Source organism: Lasioglossum baleicum, chromosome 4, assembly GCF_051020765.1.
Source record: "Lasioglossum baleicum chromosome 4, iyLasBale1, whole genome shotgun sequence".
Lineage (NCBI taxonomy): Eukaryota > Metazoa > Arthropoda > Insecta > Hymenoptera > Halictidae > Lasioglossum > Lasioglossum baleicum.
The window spans coordinates 10,631,794-10,651,341 of record NC_134932.1 but is presented as its reverse complement, the minus strand read 5'-3'; the positions used below and the strand labels follow the sequence as shown (position 1 = coordinate 10,651,341).

The following is a 19,548-nucleotide window of genomic DNA, read 5'->3' as shown; positions in this document are numbered from 1 at the left end:
TAATATTTTAGTAAACGTATCTACGATCACCCGCTTAGAGTTGTTCGAAGAATGGTTCAAATTGAAGAATTTGAAACGAAAGGATTGCGTTAGTGGATTACTAGAGGCTATTTTTACCGGAAGGAATGTGAGCGGTCACAATATTGAAGGAATTTTAGAGAACTTTATCAAAAATTTTGAGAATTGTTGGAAAGTAGGCAATAATTATAAAGATAGATTTCTCTCAAAAAATAAGACTTGGTTAGAATCGACCATGGTATTTCCCTTTAATGAGATTTACATTCACGAACTTGAACTCGCAATAGTTGGAAGGCCATTAAAAAATTTTAATGAATCTAGTATTAGATTAATAATTATTATATTAATAAACAAGTAGTCAGTATTGTAAATTATGTTTTATTTACTTTACTCATATATTTAAAAGTAATTTTTACACAAAATGTCAATTTTTTCCTCGCACAATAATTAATTCGCACTAGAACTGTCTTCTATACCACTGTGCGGCGGTTCGGTAAACCGGTGCAGCAAGAGCGAAGAACTTGACTGGGATTGTATGATTTGGAAAAAACTTACGATCGGGCCGGAAGTCCTCGAGGTTGGCCGAGGGAGGCGCGTCAAACAGGCAGAACAAGAGCCGCCCCGAGTGACGACCATAATGACGAGCCGAGTATTGTTTCACGGAAGTCGATCTGACCGAGGCGTGCTCGTTCGACTGGTCGTTTGATGGGCAATAGACACTCGGTGACCGTTCGACCGGTCATCCGGCACCGGACGACCGCCTCCTCGTTTCTCCCTTCTTCTTCCTGTTAAACGATTATTTTTGTTGTCGTCGTAAATCCTTTTAAATGCGTCGCTCTCCTGGATCCTACGCGTTCTACGTCCGCGCCTGCCGGCGTCACTCTCCTCCTCCTCTTCCTCTCTTTTTCATCTTGATATCTCACTTACAAGTCGTTCTCATCGATAGAGCGACCACGATTTTCGCGGACCTATACGGTTACCGTTCTCGCGACCAAGTTCAAAACCGTTCCAGATCTCGACGAACCGCAGACTGACCTCCTCGAGCCACGAGAGAATCATCGAACCTGTGCCGAACCGCGGGAAGCTGATTTCACTTGGATTCCTATGGAGTTTCTAATTTTTTTCTTGCTCGCCGGATGCAGTATCCTGGCTGGACCGTTTTCCAGTGGGCCGATTCGTCGGCAGGCATCAGGTAGCTGAGGTACATTCATCAGGAGACTGTCGATTTTATGAGGAAAACATGAAACAGCAAACATTTCGGATGATTTTCGTTCAACGCCTCAATTGTGAATTAAAAAATACTGTTGTACTATCTTCGAGAACAGAAACAAATGTTTATGCAGCTTCTGTGTCCCGCCATGAACTCGGAAGAAGACATGTTCACATCGTAAAATATCACCGAGCTGTTTCCTAGAAGTAAACTCAATAATTTTCTAGAATTACAAGCTTGCGAAGCCAACAGAATCGTGGAAAAATTATAGCGGAAAAAGACCGGTATCGCAAGAAGCAAGCGGAGAATTCGGAGAAGAGGTCGGCTTGGAAAAATAGATTAACAGTGGTTTAACGACGCCTGCCGTGTTTTTCCTCGGCTAGAAACAGTTCCGCTAACAAAGGGACGCGATTTACGAGGTCAACCCGGAAGCTGCCGCAGGAATCGGCGAGTCTGGCGACTAGCCGGCAATAAAGTAGCCAGCCCGAGAGGTTCACGATGACCTTAATTAGTTTATTGGCCGGGATTACGTTTCGGTTGGCCGGTTGAACGGCCTGCATTCTTCTTCTTCTTTTTTTTTTCTTTTCAGTTTCTTCTTCTTCTTCTTCTTCTTCCCACCGGCTCCTTTCCCGGCATCAAAGGCATTTCCGCGTTCCTTCTCGAACCGGCTGTTTCGGATTTTCTCGGCGGTCGTGATGGTTTCGCCTCGCTTTCGAAAACATCGACAATGGGGTATACTGACGGACCGAGAGATCGAAGCAGGATATCGAATCGTTTACAGCTCCTCGATCGTAACAAACCTCTGCGAACCTGAGACGTTATTACGCCATCCGGGTGACCGTTTTCGAAAGTTTCTTTATCGTTTCTATGTTTTTTAATATTTTGCCCGACTCTTCTGACCGTGTCGACATCCGAATTTAATTTGTTCTTTCACTGGGAACTTGCAATCTACTTGCCGCTGTGTTCCTTTTCCACCGCAATTATGACAGGAACGGAGCCGATCGAGTTTCGAAGGAAACGGGAGGGAAATAAGATTGATCACAAGCTGAGAAGCAACGTGACGGCTTAAACATTTAACGCCGGCCTGCGTAGAGAGGCGTTTTACAGCAGCCACCGTAACAGCCGCAGTATATTTGCACGCGTATTTACGACTGTCCACTCCATTCCGCTCGAGATCGGGCCGTCGACGGAATTTCGAAGCGATCGAGACCCTCGTGAACGCGTAAAATCGTTCGAACGCCCTAGGAACGGGCCTCGATTATGCTCCTGCAGCCATGAATGTTTTAAATATTCACGGGACTCGATGGACTCCATCTTTAGTGGCCGTACCTTCGCATTACACCTCAAAAAGTCACATATCATAGTTAACCCTCATACGCTCCTCAAGAATAGTTGCATAAAAGAGACTAGGATAATAATTTACCCATGTTTGCTCTACACGTGAAATCAACAAGTTACGTTTGTAATGTCACATTTTAACGAAATACATCTCACGATATAGACATAACGGGATCAATGATTTTACAGTATGTGAAAATAGTAAATGGGTGAATTTCTACCCTGAGGATCGTACAAGTCTCACAATCCTTCAACATCGGCAACCATTTTACCACGTTTATATTGATTGTATGCGTCAAATCTTGTAATCGAATTTTAAACCTCTTCCCATAGTCCAATCTTGCTGAAAATTTGTATACACACATGCTTCCGATGACAATAAAAGTAGAAAATGAAATATATAAAAAAACTGTTTAAAAAGCACGCTTATATTAAAGTGCACTAAAAAAAGAGAAAATGATATTTTTCCCGGTTCTCCATAAAATACCGAATCCAGTTAAATGATTAATAATATTTTGCCCCAAAATTTTAAGGAATTAGTTCAAAATCTCTTCTTTTATAAAATTATTGTCGAGATAGATAGAAAAATTTAATATAAATTTAAATAAAGTCATGACATTAGTAACTAGAAAAATAAAAGCATGGAGTGCTAAACTATATTGACGTAATCTTCGTGGGCGCTCCACGCTTTTACTTATAGTCACTAATGTCAGGATTAGACTGCGAATGTTTATGCAATTTTCAATTTTTGTAGATGAATTTTAAAAAAGTGGAATAAAATGGAATCTTATTTTCCGCGGTAGTAGCCGTTTTAGATCTGAGATAAATGAAAATCGTACTAAATTCTGTCGTATTTTATATCCTAGCATTTTTTGAAAATTTTCAAAAGCCACAATTGCATAAAGATCCGCAGTCTAGTCATGATTTTATTTAAATTTATATTATTAAATTTTTCTATCTATTCCGACACTAATCTAATAACGGAAGAAACTTTGATCTAATTGCTTAAGATTTTGAGGAAAAATATTATTAATCATTTAACTGGATTCGGTATTTTATAGAGAACCAGGAAAGAAATTATTGTCTCCTTTTTAGTGCGATGATACAAGCCTTCGTTTTTAAAAAGTATTTTTATTTAACTTCTCTACAAGAAGATTCGAAAAAATTCGAAGGACCTTTTAGAAAGAAAGAGAGGAGGAAGAGCCGGGTCACCAGGAATGTAAATCCGTGATGAGTGTCCCCGAAAAACTCTGGAAGCAACTTACATGGTCCCGGGGAACTGTCGGAGACACCTGCGAGAATTAATCACAGTGATCCTGCCTAACAGCTGCCATAAAACCTGAAGATTAAAAGGAGCACGGTTCGTCGAGAGAGGTTCGTGTGGCTGCAAAAACCCGTTGCACTTCGACTGGAAACGATTTTGAAGTGACAAATCTGGACTCGAGGAGCAGCGAGGCGGACCGATTAAACTGGAACAGCCTCTCAGCGATACATGCGCTCGGTCATAAAAATGTATAAATACATATCGGAGCAAATCGTCCGTGAGAAAACGAGTGGAACCATGTGCTTGCTAGCGCGGCCTCTTTCAAGGATCAAGAGAGGAAACCGAAGGAGAGAAGGCATAGTCGACAAAGTGGCTTCCACAGTAAAATAGTTTCGCCACTCCCACGGGATCGCCAGTTAAAAAGATCGAAATCCCACCCACTCCACCGGTTCTCCGGTCGCCATTACGAATAATTCGAAACCTGTTCCCCGTCGAGGACCACGAATCACTCTTGTCGGGTGTGTCGCCTCGTTTTAATGCCCGTTTCGCTAGGAAAGGAACGCGACGGTCCCTCTCGAGTCCTGTCGGACAGTTAAAGCCCCTTATCTGAGCTGCTCCAAAGGGAATTCCACTGGAGACGGACCCTACGATCTGCCATAATTGAATCCTCCCAACGACGCCGTCTTTTCCCCGTTTTACTTTAAATTCAACGCAAGGCAACACCGAGACGCGACACGCTATGCAAATTTACATTTACGCGAACAGATTCGGAGAAATGAAAGCTGAGAGAGAAAATTGGGCAAATAAAACGCGCGCCTCGATGTCTGAAGATTAATCACTAACGTTGAAATCGAGCGTGCCGCTGGATCTGCTAGGTGGATTGATGAATATTTTTTGCTCGTTTTGGCGAACGCTGATGATGGTGCAACCATCAGACACGAAACAACGCCATAACGCACTGCTTTTGTTTCAGTTCCGGCCGTCAGGCGTGCTTTTTAGTTGCGTTGTTCTGCACTGAAAGGGTTAATTAAAATGTCTCTCGTTGGCTGAACAAGTTCCTAGCGAGTTACTGCGCGCGGCCAGAGAGACGTCTACGAGCTCCATCTCCTTAATGACGTGTTTTTATGGGGCATATTTGTTCCCCGCGAGATCTCGTCATGAACACCGAATCGTGCAAACCCCTAGTCCAAAGGTCCCCTAATTGCCTTGACAAACCGATTACCCCGGACGCGTTGACAATGGACAAAACTAACAAAAAACATCAACTTTCAAAACTTTTACGTGTTCGTTTTAGAAACTTTTCGTTATCTTAATACTCTGATATTTCTTTGTCCTTTCATATTCTTGATCGAATTAATAAGTTGAAACGCTACAACCACGCGCCGAACAATTAAGACGCGGGACGTCGCAAAAAACTGATTTCATAATTCGGAATGTTAATGCAAGTAAGGAACTGTTCCAAGAAACGCAGACGTGGAAACGGCGGCTGGCGCTGTAGGAAAGCGATCACGAAGCCGTAAAACGAAAGAAAGCCAATAAAGGAGCGGCGTTGGAAGGAAAACCGGTGGAAGAAGCAGAAGAAAAAAGGCGCGCGCGAAGAAGAAAGATGGGCGGAGCCTAAAAAAACCAGCTTGAAAACGGATCCGAAGGAAAAAGGACGAAGAGGAGGACGATGAAGAAAAAGAAGACGAGGAGGAGAACGAGGAGGAGGAGGAGGAGAGGAGGGGAGGAACACGAAGGGGGCAGTAAAACGATGAGCGACCGGCCGCCAAGGAGATCCCGCGAGCAGATAATTGTGTAAGTGGATCCCGTTCGTTCGTTCTTGCGGAGAGGCAACGTCCAGTCGAGAGAGGAACCGGCAACCAGTCCTGGGGATTATTCCTCGAGAGCAGAGTGGAAGAGACGCGAAAACCGAGAAACCGTCGGACATCGTTCGTGGAATGCGCCCACGGACAAGCGGAACGGTTTCGCAGAAATGATTCCCTATAAATTTCACCCCAATCCCACGTGCGCGATCAATTTTCTCTTCGGCTCCCACGCGAACACGGGGAAACTCGCTCCTCTCGCGGTTCGACGATAACACAAAACTCCTACGTTCTTGCGTTCCACTGCTGAGCGATTTTTGGTCGTTTCACTCCTACACTTTCACTATAAAATTACAAACGTTCTGCTCGAATTGTAAGAATGCAATCACTCCGTACAACACGAACAATGTGCTCCCCGTTTGATTTGCAATTCCCGAGATGATGAAGTATCCCATCCGGCGGCCATTTTGAATATCGTTTACATCCCAATGAAGACACAAAGATCTCCAAACACGGTTCAACGAAGAATCGTTTCCCCTTCGGCTGGAATCGAACAACCTCGCACGAAATTCTCCGCAATGAAACTGAATCTCCATTCTCGTAAATTCATTTTAAAAAATGAACAAGCCAAATAAATTACACCGACTGCTTGCAAGAGACCAGTTCCATTACCTAACTAACCGAACTGCCTTGAGAACGTCTACCTACGAGCGACATCGCATTAATGAACAATTAATTTCCGTTGCAGCTGCAAGACACCGAAGGCAGGATTTTCTCGAGCCGTTTTCATGCGCGGCAAGAATGATTGAACGAAACACGGGGCTGTGAGAGCGCGAGAAGAATTTCCAAATGCTGTCATATAACTCACCGGAGACTCTTCGTCATTTTCTTCGGGCTCTTCAGAAACGGGACAACTTTCTATCGGACTCCTTTTCGGAATGCGAATTGTTCATTTCGCAGGATCCTAAGCACAAAGGCTGCGGACCTGTTACACGAGTCCGGGGAACGCGCATTGATTGACGGCATAAATAACGCGATGATAGTGGATTTGTTTCGTAGGCCCTCGATGATTCATGGTACCCCGAGGAACGGTGAAGGATCAAGGATCATCGTCGTGAGTCGCTGGCGTTCGTCCTGCGGAGGATCGACGGCTGCACGCGTCGTTGCATCGTTGCGCGAGGCTGCACGATGCAGCGGTAGCATTTATGGGCATCGCGAGCGTGAATATTTATGCGGGGACCATTATCGTCTACATAATAGCGGGTACGGATAAGCGCGCCTCGAACCTGACGCACGAACACTCTTCTATCGTGCCTCGAAATGAGGCGAGCAGGGCCGTAAGATGATTTCACGATGCGTGTGCAACCATACAGCTATCCTTTGTCCGGATCGAACCATCCGACGAACTTTTAGCTCCCTGCGAACCCAGGATACAGATGATCTTCCTTCAAGACTTAGATATTACCCTTTTAATTCTTCTTGGCAAAATTTCATCGCAACATGCTATTATTTTTAATCTGACCATGACTCCCGAAGAGTTTTAGAAGGATCTCGTACAAAACAAAGAAAAATTTCCAACGAGAAACTCTCCAAGGTCCTCTCCGAGACCTTCTCTGCGCATGCAGTCGTAAATAACGGCTGTAACGAAATTTCCGAAGCTTCGAAAATCACGTTTGATCGTTTTTCCCCGATCGGCGTCCGCCATTTTCTCGAAACCGGTCGGAGCAGTCTCAGAGACCAGCTCTTCAAGCTGAGAAAGAAAGAGAGAGAGAAAGGAGAGAATCGGCGTGGCGGTTTGAAAATTTAATCCCTTCTACGGTCCTGAAAACGCCCATAGTGCCATGGTGAACCATGGTGCACCGCGGTTGGTATCTGTTCGAGAGGAGATACGAAACGCCCATGGCGCGGCGTGTTCACGGCGAACGGCGCGGCGCGCACCGGCCAAGATCCTAAATCACATTTGACTGTGGTAATAGGATTGCTCGGAAAGCCTAAACCCTCGAGAAATGAAATCCGGCTGATAGTAAATCTACCTTCTTCCTACACCTACGGCCTCTCCCAAAGCCTCCTCCAACCCTGTTCCTGCCCTTTTTTCGCTCGAGTATACTCGTAATCGTTCAACCCGACCATTCCAGCCTCATGGAATGCTGCACACTCGCGTTCTGTGTTCAGATTCTTCGGGTCTCGATCGCCCCTCCTAACCCTCCTGGAATTTTTGGCTGGATCAAATTCGGAGCTGACGGGCTCTTTTAATGACGAACAAATCCGTCTAATGTCGCTTCAATTTTGCACTGGACGCATTAATTTCGATTTATTTCAAGACAAGAGACACGTGGAAATAGCCTTCTTCATTTCGTAATCTTTACGAGTTGCAACAAAATTTTACATTTTCAATGAAACCTTATCTATTCGTAGTCTATTGTATACCTATCCGTGACATATATTTCATACCCCGAAAGCTAACTGTATACAATATGCAAAGTGGCAACAGAAAATATTGCATACATCTATTTCTTTTAAAAATGGTATTATTATTATACACCACACCACGAACAATTATATAAGGACAATGTCTATTCACTTCTCCCTGTTACATTTTATTTTAACATTCGATTGAAACATTTTTGAAGAACATTTCATGTAACATCGAATGGGCGCATTAAAATGTTAAACAGCAAAGCAGTATTTAACGAAGAGTAGAAGTCTATTCCTTCGATATACCACTCGATACAACAACAGATACCTTCACGGTGTTTTTCTGCGGAGGCTTCGCAGAAGAGTGAAACCTTCTCACAAAAAGGGTGAAATCGCCGCGCGGCAGCCCCGGAAATTGTGTTTCCCAGCGTTCCATAAAATCGTTCCGCGCCTCCAGGAAGTGAAAACGGATTGGGATATAGGCCAACGGGTCAGTTTTTTCTTCCTCGGCCGAATAACAAACGGAGAGACGCACCAAAAACGGAGCAAGATGTTTTCGAAGCTGGTTAAAAGGGACGCGGGGAGAAAACGGGCGAAGGGAAAACCAGGGAAAACTCGAGCTCGAAAGAGAAACTGGCCGAGAACTTGAAGAATGTGCCGTAGAGAAACACATTTTCTTCTGCTTGGTCTATTTTATGATCCCCGAACCGTTTCACACAAAAAGAACAAATAAAATTCGACTGCGGAACGATGGATTTGGAATAACGTGTAATATTGAACGGACTAAATGCAACGGAAAATGGTTATACTTGTTGCAAACACAAGATAATTATCTGGAGATCACTGCCCCGAAAATTTGCTAGAAAGCAAAGAGAATGAAGAACTGAATTTTGTGTTCGATTGAACCATTTCTCTGGTTTCGCGCGAGAAAGCATAGTGCAGTTTGTTGAGAGGCATTAATATAGTCGGTGAGTGAGTACGCGGCAGAGTAATTGATGGAAAAAGCGTTGTTATACTGACCGCGGAACAAATCCATGGACGAATCCGAACGGAACGCGACAAAGAGATACGCCCGAGTGTGTTGGACATGTTTGTTCCCCGAGACCCGTGGCGTCTCGTTTCACGTGTTAATAAATAGCCGGGTTATTACCGGCAAGCTAATTCCTCAGTCACTCTCTTCATTTAACGAAGCCAATTATGAGAGGCATAAATGTAACCAGTTAATAGTTGTATACACAGGCACGCGAACGCGAAATTCTGCTCCGAAACGAACGCTGCCGACGCTTCTCTACTTTCTCCGTAGAATCGTGTTATCCCTCGGTCAAAAAATCGGTCAAACTTTTCTTGCATGCTTTTTAGAAGCGAACACTTGTAGAGCGTTCGTTGACGAAAAGTGTTTGCAATTGAATTTTAAGCTGTTTCGGCACGGCATGTCTGTTACGTAAGTCTCGATCAATGTAATCTACATACATATAACTTTTTAACATTGGACTATACGATTTGAACTTTTTTAAGAAGTTAAAGCATTTAGTTTACTGCATGATGTGGAAAGAAATTTTTTCAAAAATTGCAATTGGTCGGAATTGTATAGAAAATACTAAAAGTCGCATTATACAACTTTTTGATGTAGGTCGATATTGAAAATTTAAAAAAATAATCGTAGATCTGCACTGTGAAAGTTTCATCGAAATCAGTTTCGAATCAGTATGAATCCTTCGATTTATTGCTTAGCGAACCAATTATTCTAACTTCTGACAAAATTCCAAATCGTATGGTCCAATATTTAAAAAGTTATCGTCATTTTGAGAGTGTCCGAATAATAGTGGAAACTCTTGTAACCTTTACGCGTTCAAATGAAAAGGTATTCCTTCTAACCGAAGCTCCATCGAACAATCAACAGAATGGAGTCCCACGGCATCGGCCGCGCACTTTGCAACGCGTCGACGCGCGACCTCGATGAATTTTCGTGGAAAAAATGAAAAGAACAAGGGGAGAATGGCCAATGCGAACATTATCGAAACCGTTCGCGAATCATTCATCCGCCGCTCCGAAGCGAGACTGAAACGCCACGAGCGTTTCGCAGTTAAGCAAGTGCTCCGCTTAATTGCCGCCATGATACTTTTATTGTGCGTTAATTCCGTGATTGTCGTTACGAAATCAATTTGCCACGATACTTGAGGCCTCGTAAACTTATTTAACGCGTATTATAAAAACATTGTGGCTCGCGTGGCCCCTCGCGGTGGAGCGAAGACAAGCCGGCGCGGCGCGGCCATCGTAAAATTTCAAACGTATCGACTCGTTTCGCTGTTTCGAACGAGTTTAGTGCGTTTTAGCGAGTTTACGTGGCTCCAGGACCACGTTGGCCTCTCCCTTTGGGAACACCTTAACCCCTTGAGAGTCCTTACCGCTTTAGGGGGTTCGAAGAATCCAATTTACTTTTTATTTTTCCTTCGCGAGAACCCAAAGATCGCGAGAAACACAGACGAGCGACGGCGCGTGCCGTCCACGGAAAATTCGGGTCTATCTCGGACACGTTCCGAACCTTCTTTCCTCGAAAGATTCGATGTAGGTTCTTTGACTGTGGTTTTTAATGTTACACTGTCTTCAGAGAGTTACACACCGTTCAGACACAATCGAAAACAAAAATCGCGCGGTTGCCGCCGCGTCTAAACGAGCTCTATAATTTTCCAGGTACGGGTTTATACAAGAAAATGTCGAGTAACAAAGATTCAGAGTGGTCTTTACAATTTTGGTTGCTCGTGCGAGGAGAAAGATTATGGCGGCCGGCATGGCGATCTTCTGAGACCGTCGGATACCTCTTCGACTAAGGTATGGCGACTGCCGATAGACAGATTGCATTTTTGATAAATAATTCTTGAACATTTAATAACCCATTACAAGGCGAAGCATTTTTATCAGGAGGATTCACGTCCGTCCAACAATAGAACGATCAAATAAACCCTCACTTAATAAGATGAAATACTAGATTATTCTATCTACATATTTTTACAAGAATGCATGAAGCAAATAAAGTCCCCGCACGATGAACGTCGATAAAAATCACCAAAAAAATCGTCCGAAGTCCAAAGGAATTTGCATAAATATCTTCGAAGTTTGACGAAGAAGAGCTACCTGATTCCATGCAAGTGTAAGTTGAAGTCAAGCCGCAGTTGCCCGAACAATCACTGCACCCTGCACCCCGGACGATCGCGACCACATGATTTCTCGTTTTTCTTTCTTTCTGGAGAAACAGGACACGTTGGCGAACGTAGTGCAGTTACACGTGTTGCCCGCGAGGAACTGATCATTCGCAGCGACCACGAATCGTTCGTGGTCCGACGGCCGTCGCCGGTTATTTGTTCGACGAATTAACACGGCTGTTGAGCAAACACGCGGTGCAGCTTTTAAAGCTTCTCGCGTTCGTACCTTTTTTTTCCACGACCTCTCTGCTGGTAGCCTCGAGCTAGCCTGGCATTCTTTCTCGTTTCTCGTCGACACAGAGCTCGTGAAATTTGTCGAACGCGGAAAAACAAACAGCGAACGCCGAGGAATCCTTCTCGGGGTCCCGTTGCGCGGATGTTGCGTTCGTCGAGGTGTCTTGTGTGCATAGAGAAAAACGTAATCGGACGAGTCGCATTTTGTGTCGTGAGTGGACTTGATCTTCTAACATGAAAGGTGTATGTAATTGAATATTATAATTTTTGTGAACGGTCCTGATTCGTTTTCGCGACACATTTTTCGAAATTGTGTGCTTGGATTTTCCTGTTCTCCTCTGTCGAAGATATTTAATTCTAATTATTCACAGAATATTGTCGTAGTATTTGGAACTTGACTGTGAGCAATCACGATGCTGAAAATTTGAAAAGAGCGCCATTTGCGAGAGTTTGACGCTTGTCGCGAAATCTGGAAGCTTCATTCAGAGGTCCGTAGTGGCAAAACGCCGAAACTGGTAGCCAAATGTTATCGACAGAGCAGTTCTCATCATAGAATAAGATGGTGGCTCCATGTATCGTAATTTATTTGTACTATATGGAAAGAATCTCAGTCACCGACCCCTGTGTTATTCAGCGGGACCGGTAACCGGGCGCGACGGGCGCGGGGATAACGTGGAACTTACAGTGATCTGAAATACCACATCGCTAAAAGTTCTACCACCGACGAGATACTCGTCAAGTAGAAGAAGAATGATATAGTATAGAATGCTCACATTACCCATACTGTAATTGCCTTATAATACTGTCACCGACGAGATATTATTTCGTCTCTTTATACCTAAATAGAACCAGAGAATATATGACATTGTTCACGCCCGGGGCGAACCAGCTTGTATAATACATAAATTTTGTTCTGAAGAAAGGTGAAATTGCTAAATGTTATGGAAGACACACACACACAATAGGTATAGAAATAGAATTTATTGAAAAATCAACATATTTATTAAATTTGCAGCTATTAGCTCGATATTAAATACTTATTAATCGTTAATAAGTATTTAACTAAGTATTTATATAAATAAGTATTCGATTAAATACTTATTAATCGTTAATTGCGGTTAACGATTAAATTTCTACTTTAGTCGTTAATTTCGATTAACGATTATTAATCGTCAATCGGATAATTGATTAAGCCACCGACCAGATACTATCAAATGATATTAACTATTAAATAATAGTATCTGATCGGTGGTTGAAGCTAGTTCTGATCCATGCCACAGATTTAATAACAGTAAAATGGGTTCTGTTTCCTGCTAAAGATGGTGTAGGTTCTGTTCCATGCTAAAGATGATGTAGGAGCTGTTCCAGGCTAAACATGATGTGGAGACAAAAGTGGCACGGCCAAATCCCGGACGTGAGCACTCTCATTTCCTCTCTGATACTATCTAGTTCGCCAGATTAAACGGATTAGCAAATTTTATAATAATTACTAGCTTTTCCCGCCACGCGTTGCTGTGGCTTAGTATTTTTTAAAAGCATGTTTTTACCTGTCACAGATGTGACACTTATATGTTTTATTTTGCCGTGGATCCTCAAGTCTGGCACGTATTTGAACCATTCTTTGTGATGCCCGTTCTTCCTCAATTTGATTTGATCTTAATCGTCGCACTGCTTCCGTTCCGCGAGTACGTCGACCTAAGTTTGCTTTTCTGCAAGTCATTCTTTTTATGTACTAAAGTAGAAAGAAAGTTATATCAATAACATCTAAAATTGCTGAACATTAAACAAGGAAAAAACACGAACTAAAAAACAAAGAAAAAACTTAATAATTTAAAAGTACTAACCAAATATTTCAATTCAAACGCAGGTCAATCTACTCAACTGAATTCCAATGCAATGAGAAACTTACAGAACAAATCACTCCGAATAGGTCAATCTTTCTATTTATATATATTTCACGATATAATTTGAAGCAGAATACCACTGAGAAGATTCTCGTCACGACGCATTGATGATAATGCGAATCAACGCGAAACCATATCGATTATTATACATACATCAGTGTTTTCGCAAACGCGCTACATTCACATAACTTGAAGTAAGCAGTTAGCGTTGTAGCCGGTGGAAAAAGTCGTCAAAACTCTTGAACGAATGGACTTTTTCGCATGCTGATTTCTCATAAACCTTCCCGAAGAAACGCTGCGTCTAATGGCTCAAACCCCAGCTTTCTACGTTCAGCCGTTACGGAGATGACCGATTACAAACAAACGGATATTTACATTTTTATTTATATAGATAATAAAAAAGATAGTTCACCAGTTGGTGATTCTATTTTGGCAGAATCGGTATTTCAGATCATGAGACAAAAACCAAGTTAATAATATTGTAAGAAATCAATTGCTTCTTCATCAATGCGTACCTGCAAATTTATTTATCACAATTTCTCGACTACATTAAAAAGTTTGTATATCTACTTTTCGCACAAGTTTATAATTAAACTGCAAAATTACATAAGGAAATGGCCGCTACTTCTGTATAGCGGACTATGCAGAGTTTTACCCAAACTTTCGGCTTCTGAGCGAGTACGTAATATCAAGTATTAAAAATGTTGGGAGCCCCGTACTGGCCCCTCGAAAGAAAACCTATAAACCTTCCAGTTACTGTCATCCATAAAATTTTACGAACCGAAAATATCAAGCCCACTCGGACGTGCGCAGATACATTGCTGCTCTTTGCTTCCTTTCTCGAAGGCACAGTCTTCAAAACTTGCATCTATTATTAATATTCGTCTACCATTAACACATTGGCGTCACAAGTCATACTGCGTCAACAATTTCAATCGTGAATCAGAAGTTCCTCGCTAGTGATGTAATCTTACAACTTCTTTTAAGATTACCAAGCACTCGTGATGTCTTCTACTACGTCTTGTTTATGGAGGCTACTGATATTAACTTACAAAAATATAAAGTCACCTAGAAAGTGATCAATACAATCCTTATCATTTGGAGGTTGTCAGTTTATGTAAATAATAATATTATTCTTCTTCCTTCTCTTGAAATTCACTTTCCTCGATTACTAAGATATTTATAATCAAACTAAACTCATTGGACAATCTTTAAATATCCATGTTTACTGTTACATATCCGAGTAAACCTAACGGCAAACTTTAACTCCGCAGTTCCCGTTTCGTTAGCTAAATTATTGTGATTTTATGGACTCTTTCGGCGTGGAAGTAGTAAAGCGTCACTAAATGTGCTATTCAATTTTCAAGCATAACTGGGAGAAATTGCTAAGTCTATTCAAGCAACAAATCTCCTTTCCATTTGTTTCAGTTCACTATGACCTATTGGGGGAAGTCCTGCACTGTATAATTATGCTTGATCAGCCGCACGATCAACCACGGTGCTAGGTTGCTCGCGGCTTGGAGAATGTCTTCGGTAGATCGTGAAAGATGAAGGAAACGGGAGCGAGGACTTTACCAGGATGTTCTTCACTCGCTAATGTCTTCTGTTCCCTTGGAAACGATCGCAGAAGCCAGCTTCTTCGCCGGCAGTAACGTCCGCCAATATGTCGCCTCTAAAAGTAGCAGGGTGGCGGCCGTTGCTTCTGCAACAGCTGCTGAATCGTCAGTTGGTTTTACCAATCCAACCGAACGACCGATAAAAGTAACGTTGCCGTTCTTTCGTCGGTCCAATCGTGTTTCGATCGTCAAAAAACATCTGCAACTTCGAATAAGTCCAAAAACTGTTCCAATTTCGTCGAAATTGGAGCCTCGAGGGAGACGGAGACGATTCTTATAAAATCATTCATTGTCGAGCACCTAACACTGCTTACTAACCCATTGCAAACGAGGATTTATCAAAACATTTCAAATGTTCTTCGGTACGTTAAATCCTCATATTGAAGTCTTCAGTTCTGGAAAAAAATGAAAATGTATACTTTCCTCAGTAGATTACATTAACTTTACACAAAAAATGGACACGTTCTACGTTAAAAATTTATAAGTGCAATACCGTGCAGGTAATGTTGAGAAAATTGTTTAAATGTCACCCACTCGATACACTCGCAGCAAAGAGAAAGGAAACTGCGTACAACGAAATAATTCACACGAAAATGGTAGGAGAACCGAATCTCCACGGAATAAAAATTCCACAGCATCAAAGAACGACCACTGGTCCACAGATTCTGTTAGAAAGACGCTACAACATTTTTACAGGGGTTGTTTAGAGAACAGTCCAGCTGCATTTCCTCCGTTTGTCCGAAATAGCGCGGACTGACCGTTATATAAGTGCAATAAAATGGTAAGTTCGTCGGTCCATTCATCTAAATCCTTTCGCTGCAGGAAATCCACGTCGCGGAGGTTTACCTGTACGTTTCTATGTATACGCAGCCCCTGTGTCGGATCTCGAAATTTAGACTAAGGCTTCGCCACGGGTCCGTTTTATTGCCCTTTTTAACTTTTTTCGGGATCAGTTTCCCGGTTCGATTCTCCTCGGTGGCCAGTTCGTCACTATTCTCCGATTCGATCGGACGTTTGTTGCACAACATGGTGTTTACCAAAAAAGTGGAGTGTTTGTGATTCTGTTGCAAGCGTTTTCAAGAGAGAATATTTTTTAGTGGTCAATCGTCTGCGGATTCTCGTACAAAATAATAATTGGCAGCATCGATTGCAAGAAACAGAAGCCAGATAAGAATGTCCTTTTTTCAATAACATTTCTACTGAGTTTCATTATAAATACAGAAGAACCGCAGTCAAGTGATTGGAAACGATTTAATTTGTGTTCGCGGTCGCAAGAGTGCAGTGACAAGCATACAGAACCTTCTTATCGAGAAAAGGCAAAAATTATTGCAAAAATTCAGTGGCGAAAAATAATTTATATTTAAGGCATCCCCTAAAAAGTCTAAAAACAAACAAGTTGAATAAAAACAAGTCTCTAGCTTATCGGGAAGTTAGTTTAAAATCAATTGCAAAATTTGTACCGAACAAACAGACAAACAGATAAGAAAGCAAACTAATAAAAACGTAGTAATATACATGTTTATTAGCAGAATTAAACGATACAAAAAATACTCTATACAATTTTAGAAATATTTCACAATGAACGAAACACAATGTGTTCGTTAAACATATAATTTCACGTTTATTTTAAACAAAAGGTGGAAGCAGGATAGAACCACACAGAGCTGGGGAAAATAGTATTTTAAATAGTAAATAGTAAATAATCCCATTTATTTTACAGTGTCTGTACAACTTTGAAAATAAAATATTTTATTTGATGCAGTAATTTTTGGAAATAAAATATTTTATTTGTTGCAATAATTTTTTAAAATAGTATTTGAAAATAGTATTTTATTTTAAGAATATTGAAAATAATGAGGTTTGTCTTTATTTTCAATTTCAATTTCAATTTTAAATAGTATTGCTCAAAATAATTCAATAGATTTCTGTGATAAGATGCACTGTATGTTTATCAACAAACCTCAGTAGGCACATGCTGTGAACTGAAGTGGATATACGCAGTAATAGCAGCAATCAAACAAAAAAATAAAACGAAAATGTGGCAAATGATATAGTTTCTTATATTAAGTACCATTTCTTCTTTAAATTATTGCTAAAATAAGAAATATTAAATAAGTAATGCGATTTCTGAAAGTATTAGGTATAACGATGCAAAAAATGAAATATTCTATTTTGTGTTCCAGATTATTAAAATAGAAATACTTTACTTTGTGTTTCAGATTATTAAAATAGAAATATTTTATTTTGTGGATGAAATTGTTAAAATAGAAATATATTATTTTGAGGTTCAGATTGTTCAAATAGAAGTATTTTATTTCGAAGTTCAGATTGTTCAAATAGAAATATTGTATTTCGAGGTTCAGATTGTTCAAATGTTCTTTAAGCAAAATAAAATCTAATATATTAAATAATATTTCAAATATTTTTTTCGCCAAATAATGCCCACCTCTGGATAGACCACGGCCATAGCGAACACGGTGAAATTATCGAATTTCTCAGAACGTTTCATCCCTCACGCCCCGGGCCAACATGGCCGCCGCTGTATCCATGGAAACACCCTCTGACTTTACTACAACCCCCATGCAATGCTTGCATTGGGAATAGAGGGGCGGTACGGAACGAGGGGTGAAATTACCATGAGGGTTGAACCCAACGCGAAACATTTCTTCACGGTGCGTCGGCCATTACGAGGTCCACACATCCTTTCCCGTATCTTCCTTATTCATTTCTCCCTGTAAAACAGTCTAAAAACAGGAAAATTCGTTTAAACAGCAAAACCGTGTACACCATTCTTTAATTACTTAACAAGAAACTCCTTGGCACAAAATTCTTTTAACATCTTTAGAACGGATACTGAGTTAATAAGGATTTAGGAGTAGATAAACATTCTACCACTGTGATGTTTCTTAAGCTCTTCTTATGTCACACCGGTTTATTGCAATTCAGGTGGAAAATGTTTATTCTACGTAAAGATCCGCTGTCTGATAACCACTCCGGAGGTCTTACAATTAGAATATTATTTGCAGAAAAACAAGACTTAAAATACATTTTAAGAACAATGAATTGATGTAAAAGGGACTTTTTTGATCAAGTTGAAAAATACCGTTACTCTTCCCGTTGATCCGCTACTACACAAAAACTTTTGCAATATAATATTGGCTCAGACTATCGAGATTCTGTTGGTACCATTTAATTCTCCTTCAACAAACTCCATTAAAGAATTCTAAAATAGTAAGACCACACGCATGGCGCAATATGGCGAACAATTCCGCAGCGCTTCTTTTTTCTATTGTTTTAAGTCGCATCTCAACTGCTATGGTTATTAGCGACGGGACCTACAGTTTTTATTAAGGTGGGTTCCGAACCACCTTGGGCGCCACAGTAGCGCTCCTTAGAACGCCAATTTCCTTAACCACGTGTTCTGTTAATTATCTCCGGCGCAGCTTTATACCCCAGGGGGGCCAGAGAAAAGGCGCATAGTAATTTCCGGAATGGATACGATAAAAGCCCACGACTTTTCCCTGGCAGGAACAAATGGATCGCGTCGTTTCCACCCCCGTTGGTTCCAGGGAAGGGACGACGCGGAAAACGACTTTCCACGTGGCAAGGAATTTGCAGCAGAGCTGGGTTTTATTGGTCGATAAAGGCAAAGCAGCGAGCGCTGCATTTTCGAATGGCAAACGCTGCGACACAGGCCAGATAAAAATCTCCAAGTGGCACTGTAAACGAAACCCCTGATCAATAAATTCTGGACTCTCTTTCTCGAGGAGGAGGACGCCTGTAAACACCGCTCTGTCATTGCGATACTAAAATTATAAATCGACAATCGACGTGCCGTATCACGTACCGAGTGTACGGGTCCCATCAAACCGTAGGGGATCTTGATTCGCGGTAGATAGACTGCGAATCTTCGTGCGAATCCGCGACTTTATAGTCTGGATACTGGTTTTGTGGAAGATGAATCAGTGCCTGTGTTCGTTTCGTAAGAAATTCTATTCGGTCGAATCTCAATCATCATTTTGTCAAGTCTTATTCCTTAATTGGCACACTACGAACCCGATTGGCGTGTATGTATTGTCTTGTTAAAATGATTAGATTGTATTTATTTAGAGTTCGATTTTTAACCGACTTCGAAAAAGGAGGAGGTTACTCAATTCGATCTGTATGTGCCTTTTTTCGCTTTTTTTTCTATGCATGTTCACCGATTATGCCGAGATGGATGGACCAATCAAGACGAAACCTTCTGCATTTTGTAGGGTATATCTCCCGCGATTGGTCCCTTAAAAACAAATTTTGCATTTTTGCATTCTTTGCGGTTTTTATTGCAAATAACCAATAAGATCGAAAAACCATCCTATGGTGTTCTACAAATTCTGCTCGTTCCACTAAAAAGTGTTAAATAAAAAAATTTTATAAAAAAAAATTAAACCGACTTCTAAAAAAACGCACTAAAACAATGCACTAAAAAGTATGAAATAATTTCCATTTAATTTATGTGAATACACGCGAACTTAAATACAATACAATCTTTTCGCAGGCGTTGC

General features: G+C 41.3%; 1 long non-coding RNA gene across 2 annotated transcripts; it reads right to left on the bottom strand.

Annotated features, from left to right (window-relative positions):
* Positions 1-12,614: 12,614 nt before the first annotated feature.
* LOC143208334 (uncharacterized) lies at positions 12,615-16,649 on the bottom strand. 2 transcript variants are annotated; one of them, XR_013008887.1, is made up of 2 exons: positions 15,498-16,649; positions 12,615-15,399 (listed from the first exon to the last, which is right to left on the bottom strand). It is a non-coding gene; the product is annotated as an uncharacterized LOC143208334 (long non-coding RNA). The 2 variants fall into 2 exon arrangements; XR_013008886.1 differs by having other exon boundaries at positions 15,851-16,649.
* Between the last annotated feature and the right edge of the window lie 2,899 nt (positions 16,650-19,548).